Raw genomic sequence first — 10711 nt, 5'->3', positions numbered from 1 at the left:
TAGATAGATAGATAGATAGATAGATTGATAGATAGATAGATAAACAGACAGACAGATAGATAGATAGATAGATAGATAGATAGATAGATAGATAGATAGATAGATAGATAGATAGATAGATAGACAGATTGAGAGACAGATACATATCAAATTAGCTAAATACATAGACACGTAGACGGCGTATGTACACAGGTAGGTAGGTAGGTAGGTAGGTAGGTAGGTAGGTAGGTAGGTAGGTAGGTTGGAATTTGAATGATTAAGCCGTATGACTTAACAGAAAGTAATCCGACAGCAAATCAATGAACTAACAGTTCTTCGTTCTTGCATTTTATTTTCTATTTTCTCATGATACCAGTGAGACATCGTCTGTGATTGGTTACTGAAAAATGGCAGCCAGAGAACGAATTGATGAATGCATGTGTGTGTGTGTGTGTGAGTGTGCGCGCTTCCTCGCACGTGCGTGCATTCGCATACACTGGCGCAAACATATACAAACATGTATGCATACATTTACGCATACGCACATACACGCACGAGTACAAACATTTATATGCACACACATGTGCATATATAATACATGCATACGCATTTTACATTCATTACATACCTACGCATAAGCATTCATAGGTGCATGTTGTACGTGTGCGTGTGTATGTATATATGGGTGTATATATATATATATATATATATATATATAAATCCATCCATTCATACATACATACAAACATACGCTCTGCAACAGACACATATTCACACTCACTACCCAGAACACGTACACACACACACACACACACAAACACGAGATAAATTTTTGATTTATTGAAATGATCTCTGCTTCCAAAGATAGTAATTTGACATATACAATAAATAAATAAATACATAAATTAAAAGTGTTCTCTTGTTTTTGTGCTGATGTATCTCAAGCAATATCTGTCTGTCTGTCTGTCTGTCTGTCTGTCTGTCTGTCTGTCTGTCTGTCTGTCTGTCTATCTATCTATCTATCTATCTATCTATCTATCTATCTATCTATCTATCTATCTATCTAAAAACCGTCAGACCGTTACAATTTCTGTATTGTCCCAAAGAGACTTTTGGGGAAAGTTTTGAAAAATTTTGAGAAATTCTTAAAATTTTCTGAAAAACTTTCTCGAATTTTAAACGAGGATTTCCGAAGGTCTCTTTACAGTTCATGTAATCTATTAAAATCTCACCCTTTCACGCTTTAATCATTTTATCCATTTTTTCAATTCTTTCAATTTTTTCATTTTTCAGTTTTGGCTTTTTGTTTCTCAATTGTCACTTCAACCTGTTCACTCTTCCTGTTATGTTCACAAGTGCTTTAACTCATACTCATATTAACTTCTCTTAGCTTAGTGTCCCCTATTTCTTTCTGACACTACACATAACCCTCCCCTTTCATCTTTCCAACCTCTCCAACTAACAGCGTTACCCTGTTGTCTGCCTGTACTAGATCTTTTTTGTATATGTCTAAGCATCCGCCTATTGAGGCAAAAACAGGTGTCTGCAGCTGTCAAGACAACTTGGTTGCAGTGCTTTTTTCTAATGGCATATCAATTTTGGAGTACCCTGGATCCCTAGGACCTTCTTCTCTTCTCATCTGGAGTTGGTTCCAATTGCCATTAAGCGATTGTCCACCGTCTCTTGGAAATGGAGGTAATTTCAATAGAGAATTTTCCTTATAAGTTATTTAGTATACCTTCATTCCTTTTCAGTGAACCATAGTTTTTATTCGTACTTGTCGGGCCTAAGGTAACTAAGAGAAATAAAGAATTGCTTAGAAACAAGAGAGGTAGATGAATACTTTGGAAGTGAACTTCCAATATTGTAAGCCAACGTTTACTTGTAATTTAGTGAAAACATGATTTAAATACGGTAGCGTTTCACAAATGTAGTTAAATCAGTGATAAAGACCAGATCAACTCCAATCTGTCTTGCTTTTATATTCTCTCTACTATAGGCACAAAACCATCAATCTGGAGCTATTATAGTCGATTATATTGAACACAGTGCTTGACTAGTGATTATTTTCACCGACTCGGAAAGGATGAAAGGCAAAGTCGTTCTTGGCAGAATTTGAATTAAGATTGTAAAGTCGGGAGAAATGTTGCTTAGCATTTTGTTCGGCACGCTGATGATTTTGCTAGCTCGTCGCCTTTGTCTCTATCTTGTCTAAAAATCTCGCTCAACTAACCTAAATTGATTTATTTTCCCTGGAAAGAACTTTTGCTCACTCATTACTTGCATAATCTCAGTCTTTAAGTTCATTAACTCGCTCGCTACATTAAGTGGGTATGACCTAATTGCATTTGTATTTAGTATGCAATAAGCGTCCCTGAAATACTTCTCCCCTGCCACAATGTTGGTAATTATAATGGGCGTCATAATATTTATTGCCTTTCTATATATGCTGAGTCGATATATGCTTCTAAGTCTTGTCAATTACATTGAATATGCTTCATTGATAGGATTTAATAGTATTGAAACAGTCGCTTTAAATCGAAATCGTGAAATAATTTTTACCAATTTCCTTTAAAACTAGATCCACTCTAATCAGTTGTTGTTGTTGGCACTCCGTCGCTTGCGACGTCGAGAGTTCCACTTGATCCGATCAACGGAACAGCCTGCTCCTGAAATTAACGTGCAAGTGGCTGAGCACTCCACAGACACGTGTACCCTTAACGTAGTTCTCGGGGATATTCAGTGTGACACAGTGTGACAAGGCTGACCCTTTGAATTACAGGCACAACAGAAACAGGAAGTAAGAGTAAGAGAAAGTTGCGGTGAAAGAGTACAGCAGGGTTCGCCACCATCCCCTGCCGGAGCCTTGTTGAGCTTTTAGGTGTTTTCGCTCAATGAACACTCACAACGCTCGGTCTGGGAATCGAAACCGCGATCCTATGATCTTATATTCACTGATTGAGAGGATGGAGAGGGAGTAAGAAAGTAAAAGAGGGGAGAAAGAGAGACAGAGGGAAAGAAAGAAAGAGAATGAGAGTGAATGAAGGAGAAAGAAACTCAAAGTGGGAGAGGGAGAGGTAGGAAGAAAAGGATAGAGGGAGCGGTAGAAAGAAAATGAAAGAGTGAGAGGGAGAAAGCTGGTGAAGGAGGTGGAAGGAGAAAAAGAGTGAAAGAGGGAAACTGAAAAGAGAGTAAGAGAGTTGAGGCAGAAAGGGAGTGAGTGAGGGGGAGAAAGAGAGAGAGAGAGAGAGAGAGAGAGAGACGGGAAGAGAGAAATAGAGGGAGAGGGAGAAAGAATTACTATTGTGATAATAAGTAAAAAAAACAAAACTTACTTGTGAAAGAGAGGAGATTCCAGTGACGTAATCAGTTATATTGGATCGTTCGGTATGAAATCTATCAGCTGTTCATTTCTCACACTAGCGGAAGTGATCAATGCGGCGGAGTTAATGATGTAATAGATCAGCTGATCAAAGACCAATATTGTTTCCATCAATCATTGATGCCTGATTCAGTCGGCAAAATACTTCCCTACCGAACTAACACAAGTAGACCAACAGTATTTTAGCTGTTGTGTTACGGAGTGAATAGTCACGAGTGATTCTACAAGATATAGCAAATCTCTCTCAAATAAAGACTCTACTATCTTAGATCACTTGAATAATATATTCTTAAATATACTGCCTGTAAATCTTAACCTTCTTTTAAATTTTATCTTTAACTTGTTTTAGTCAATGGATTGAACCCATACTGGGGCACCAGGATGAATAATTTAGTTGAATAAATCGCCCATCGTACTTATTTTTATAAAGTCTGGTGGTTATTCCATCGGTATTTTTGTCCGAGACAAACCAGCATCTGGCGCAAATACAAACGGAAACACACGCACGACACGACTGGGACAAATACAAACGTAAACACACACACACAAACACAACTTTTACGCTGGAAAATATGGTACATTTTGAGTCCAAATCCTAACGCGGTAGTGATAAATGTAGCGGTAATATTGTCAATCGACTGCAGTGAACAGACATGGTTGTGTAGGTAATATGTTTTCTTCGCGACTATATGACTATATCTTTTCGAGTTCGATCCCACTGTATGTTATCTTAGGCAAATGTCTACTTTAGGTTCACATCAACCGGCTACGCCTTGTGAGTGAAATTTGAGGGACGGAATCTGTAACCGGTCAGAGGGACAGTTCCCGATCGTGGTTGATAAGTTTATCATCTTACTCTAGGCTGTCCTTAGTGAAGCCCTACCACCACCTGTTTCAAGCATGCAGGTCAGATTCTCGGTTTGAAGCTAACTTCCTCCAGTTTTCCCATTAATCTCTGAGGCCCCGTTAAAGAGTCACGAACATTGACTTTCCTTCTCTGACTAAGCTATAAAGATATAATAAAAATTCCTTCTTGAAACTATGTTGTCTTGAGTCAAATGTAAGAATAATGTCAAGGTAGTGGGATGGCAGATATGGTAAAGACCTGATCTAATAGCACCGAGTTCTGAGAAAAAAATCCCACTGGGACCGATTTTATTTTTCTTCCCTCTGAATCGATAAAATAATTACCTATCATGTACTGAAGAATATTAAGTTCCTTCATATCCGTTCCGTCATCCCTAATTTTGAACCAACGAAGGAACTTGTACGTAACTGATTACCAAATCTCCATCAAATCCCACCCTGACTGCCTTAGAAGAGGAAGGGACAAGGTAGCCCCAGATACAGTGATGGGTTTGCGGAGTCTTCGTCGGTCTCAACGATGAGCATTCAGTTGTTCAAACAACTGGATTTCTACTCGTGAAACGAACATGCAAGCAGCTTAGTATTCCAAACTCGTGGGTGTCCTTAATGCAATAATCAAGTCGAATTAATGTAATACAATTATGATATAAAGCTGGGCCTTTGAATTGCTGGTATAGTTTAGAGATAGATAAAGTGAGAGAGAGAGAGAGAGAGAGAGAGAGAGAGAGAGAGAGAGAGAGAGAGAGAGAAAGAAAGAAGGAAAGAAAGAAAGAGGGGGAATTGATCCCAGTACTGGACTGTTATTTTGTTTATGGACCTCGATGTGATTTGAACAAAAGGCATAGGGAACTGAAAAGAATACTCAAGTTATTCAATAGAACGATGTAGTGATTTTGGTGATGCGCCGAAACTCTACAGCTGTTCTCTGTATTAGTAATGATTACTAGCATATGAACAGCCACCCAAGGGAAGAACCGATTAAATTGATTCCAGTACTTGACTAGTTTATATTTATTGATCTTTCGAAGATGAATGGCGTGGTCATAGTTAGAACTCTTTGATCATAGGTCTGTATAATCCGAATTAATCAAGGGGCGAAATAACAACACTTGTCGTTTTTTCGTTAGAGCATTCATGTAGCAGATACGGTAAAATGATGGATAAATGTAACGAAGTTCAAAGACCTTAGAGGTTATCTTTGCCCATTACTCAACCAACAGCAATAACGAGGTACGAACCAACGAAAATCTCTATGTGGTCGATTAGCCTGCAAAATGCCAACTATGCAATATAAAGCTACAGTCTTAAATACTCTAGTCTAAGGTCAAGCAAAGCCTTGTCAATGAATTTCGTAGTAGAGATGATCCTTGTTCTTGGTAGACTTAATCACACTCACTCATGCATGCATGCATATATATATATATATATATATATATATATATTGCGAACTCGCTATCACATTGTATGATAAGCATATTCGGTAATAACATTAGATTTTCATTTGTGGTGATTATGGGAAGTATTTATTATATTCCTATTAGATGTTTTTGAAAGAAAGAAAGAAAGAAAGAAAGAAAGAAAGAAAGAAAGAAATAAAGAAAGAAAGAAAGAAAAAAAGAAAAAAAGAAATACAGAAAGAAAGAAAGAAAATACATATATTGGGAGGAGAGTAAGAAAGAAAAAGAGAGCAAATAGGCTGGAGAGGAGAGACATCGGGGAGGAGAGAAGAGACATTGGGGAGGAGAGGGAGAGATCCATAATCAACTAGAACTGTGTATTATTTTATGTGTTGTAGGGCGGTTATGGGTGGCGAATAGTAAGTGCTGGTACTTCTGAAAGAATGCTTCGAGTCGTTTTTTCAAATATCTGAAATCCCACCAAAGTCAATTTTCATTTGCAACCGTTTAGAGCATTGGTTCTTAACCAGGATCTACATGGGTTTTGCGGATCCCCTTGGCCTTCGCGGGTTCACATGGCTTTTGCAAGTTCACATGAGTTTGCTGTTAAAATTTATGTATAATAAATTAGATTAAAGTTTATTAACTAACTTAAAGTGGCAGCCCTGAGGCTAAATGGTAGTAACATTCGTCCTAATCAGGACTGCCACTTTACGTTGGCAAATAAACTTCGCTCTAAAGTTCTGCTGTTGCACGTCTCTCGTTCAGAGATTTAGAACTAATGGTTTTTCTATGTAATCAACTGATTAAACTTCCACAATACACAAAATATTTTAACAACTATTTTATACAATTCCTAATAATATTTAATTATGAAATTGTAGGATTTTTTAAAGCATCGAATGTTTATTAGGATCCAGTAGAGTAAAATAGGAATCAGAAGGGTTCACGGGTAAAGAATGGTTGAGAACCACTGGTTTAAAGTCAATAGAAAGGTACCAATTTAGGCTGGTGGAGTGGCAGAACTGTTAGAACATCGAACGAGATACATTACGGCATCTGTCCCAGCTCTTTGTATTTTGACGGCAATATATGCGACAGTACTGATACCAAACTGTATTGGCCATAAGGTGGCGGCCTTATCCCTTGGACATTATTAGTTTCGGGGAGAGGACAGATTTGCAGACACCGGAAATTGCTGTTTTTCCACGAAAACCTTTCTTAGGCTTGCAGGAAATCCACGACTACATCATCAAACAAGTCATTCTTGTTGCGATCTGGCAGCTACTTCTAGCCGGTTTCGCTACCTTGTAGGGATCTCTTTCGTTGGCTTATGTTTAAGACAGCAGAGTATGTGGCTACTATTTCTCATAGGTCAAGTGAAAACATAGAAATTCGTTACACATGTGTAATTGTCTGTATGCATGTTTATTTGTTGTGCATTGCGTATATATGAGTGTGTAGTGTTGTCTGTATGCATGCACATTCTTATTTGTTTTGCCTGCAGTGTGTGTGTATGTGTGTGTGTGTGTGTTTGAGAATAATTGAAAATAAATTATTGATATTTTGAAACCTTCGGTTGTACGCTCGTTTCAATAACACTGCGTAACAATTTTTGTTCTTTGTAGCGAATGTTATTTTTTATTTGCTTACCTCTAGAAAGTATGAAAAATGATTAAAATTTCCTTCAAACTTTGATTTTGTTACATTTATTCAAACCCCAAAGAATCCCTCCTCTACTACTCCTGCTCGTGATCAGAGATATCCATATCGTCAGCCACTAAAGGACATGCTCAAGTGGTTGAGGTCAAGGAACTGACAAGCAAGTCGGTGATACTGAGCAGAATATTTGCTACAACGATATTTCTGCTTCAGTAACCCAGCGCTGAATCTGTCTGAAATGTAATGGAAAATAGGTCAGTTTCAAAACATTGATGTCCAGATCTCAAAAGCAAAGTTTGAAGGGAATAGTAGTCATTTCCTTTGATTTCTACATAGAAGCAAATAGGAAATAACACTTACTGACCGAAGACAAAAAATAAAAACTTAAAATTTTGTTACACAGTGTAATTTTATATTCCCATAAAATCACTTCGTCAACAAATGTTTATCAAAATAGGACAAGGCTTTAGTATATAAGGAAATTATGATCAAACAAAAAGATAAAAATTAGAATAAAGCACAGGATAAAATACATGTTCAGAATCAATTAACCAATAGAAAATATGAAAATCAATTTTTAAAATATGAATGGTAAACAATAGAAATAATGCAAGCCATAGCAAATTACTTGAGATCTGATCAAATAGAGGTCAGGTTGACATAACAAGATGCATCTAGTTTGGCAGTATCAAATTACGAATACATTTAAAACACATTAATTATAAAAACACATTAATTTTAGATTATCGCTCAACTAAAGAAGTTAAATTAGACTATAAGATACTGCTCCCAACCTTTTCACTATCAAGAAACCCTCTTTTGAAAACTCCGTTGATTTAGAAAGCTGATTTTATTAACTAATAGTAAACTCGTTTTCTTGCACTCAGTTGACAGGTATATGTAATTAAACATGCAATTAAATAAATGGTCGTATTAAAAGGTATTATACTGGTTTAATTGATCTGTTTATGCTGTTTTGTTGATAGTATTATGGATTTCATGTATAATGGTTGTCAGTTTTAAGCGGAGATTAGGTTAAACATTAATCCTGTTTTGGGATTTGGATTCAAAATAAAATTGCTGGGAGAAAGCCTTCTTACATTAATATCTTGTTTGGAATGGTATTAGATATTTAAGTATTTTGCAGGCCAATTGTGGGTACTCATTTTCTCAAGTGATTAAAAGTCTACTAAATCGTACTGAATGAAACTTGACTTAAGTGAGGTGTCACACAGAAGTTCAGCAAGACTGTTTTCTTCAAATGAAATTAAATATTTTACATGAATTGGATCCTTAATTCAAATGTAATGGGTATTTGTAAGACGAAACATATTCCTTAAAGATGTTCTTTGAATCTTGAAAATGTTAATGAAAAATTTTTATTTTTCATTACTTCAGAGTTGTCATCAAACACGCATGAGAGTCGCTGAGTGTCGGAAAGATTCAAACACACCGAAAAAAGAAAAGAATAATAATAATAATCTTCGTCACACAACTGGAGTATGCGGGTAAGTATTTTACTGCAAAACAGGCAACACATTTGAGAAGGCAAGGGCAGTTGTTTATAGGCCCTGCCCATCACACGAAAAAATAAAAGTAAAAATACAAGATTTAAATAGACGTGTTATTATGAAATTAACTGCTCTCACTGCCTTTTTCAGTATCGTCTTAAATGTTTCTGGCACGTTTCTTACTACCAATGTTCCTCAGTGCATGCATCAATGAGTCCATTTGACATTTGGCATTATACCTTGAACAATTTACCCTGAGCCTCTGTATTTCCCTGACATTGTAAGAGCTCAATTAATACTGACTCCTACGCATTTTGACCTCCCGATTCCATTTTCAATTAGGAAATCCTTTAGACCACTGATTCTCAATTGAGGTCAATATGTCCCTTGGGGGTTCATTTAACATTTTGTTGCTAAGTTGGTTATGCTCCTAAGTTACACATAATATTTAACTTTTATACTTTACTTGTTTCAGTCTTTAGACTGCGACCATGCGGGAGCGGCGCCTTGAATTTTTAGTCGAATGAATCGAACTCAGTACCTTTTTTTTAGGCCTGGTACTTACTCTATCGATCTCTTTTGCTGAACTGCTAAGTTACGGGAATGCAAACATCCCAACAGTATTGATTTAGCAAGCTGATTTTATTGACTAATAGTAAACCCGTTTTCTTGCACTCAGTTGACAGGTATATGTAATTAAACATGCAATTAAATAAATGGTCGTATTAAAAGGTATTTTACTGGTTTAATTGATCCGTTTATGCTGTTTTGTTGATAGTATTATGGATTTCATGTATAATGGTTGTCAGTTTTAAGCGGAGATTAGGTTAAACATTAATCCTGTTTTTGGATTTGGATTCAAAATAGAATAGCTTGGAGAAAGCCTTCTTACACTAATATCTTGTTTGGAATGGAGGTGGGGGAAACATTCACAGAAAGACAGACACATATAGATATACATACATATGTATATACATGCATATGTATATACGACGGGCTTCTTTCAGTTTCCGTCTACCGAATCCACTCATAAGGCTTTGGTCGGCTCAAGGCTATAATAGAAGACATTTTCCCAATGTGCCACGCAGTGGACTGAAACTGGAACCATGTGATTAGGAAGCAAGCTTCTTACCACACAGCCATGCCTGCGCCAACAATATTTTTATACGATTTCTAATGATATTCAATTATGAAAATATAATAGGATTAGTATTTAGACATCGAATGGCTATGGATGTAATGTTGAGTAAAATCTGAATCAAAGAGGTCTATGGGCGAAAGAAAGAAAAAATGGTTGAGAACCACAGGTCTAGACTATCAAAAACAGTGTCATCAGCTGTATATGCAGGCAATGATTGGAAAACAGAAAATCTCCTTTCATTGCAGCATTAAATTCATACCGTATGAATGCAACAAATATCCGTACTTCCATCTAATTGTGAGGATTAGAATTCACTTTCTTGCATTCTTTTCACTGATTTCCAACTTTATCAGTCATATCTTCTATTTGCCGTTTCGTAGATTTTAGGTGGGGGAGCTAAAGGAGTCATAATTCTTTGTTACTTTGCCTCCTTACATTCTAGAGGTGGTTACTTTACCAGTAGGCAGAATTAGTTCTTCTACTGCTGTGCATGGTGTTGCACACATTACTACGAAAAGAGACACATCATATGATGTAAACACAGCAATTTTATTATCAAGATCAGTTATTTTGTTTTCTGTTGAGATTTGTCGTGAAAATAATTCGACTACCTTCTTCGAAAATGTTCAACAGGCTTGTTTATGTTTTCTTTATGCTTTGTAAACTAAATGTCGGCAAAGTTTGACTGGTTTCATACTTTCATTGGACAATGTTTTATGAGAAAGAACACACTGCGGTTTCTCTTAGCCTTCATGCTACCTAAATATGTATA

Source organism: Octopus bimaculoides, chromosome 3 (assembly GCF_001194135.2).
Source record: "Octopus bimaculoides isolate UCB-OBI-ISO-001 chromosome 3, ASM119413v2, whole genome shotgun sequence".
Lineage (NCBI taxonomy): Eukaryota > Metazoa > Mollusca > Cephalopoda > Octopoda > Octopodidae > Octopus > Octopus bimaculoides.
This window is presented reverse-complemented; position numbering follows the sequence as displayed.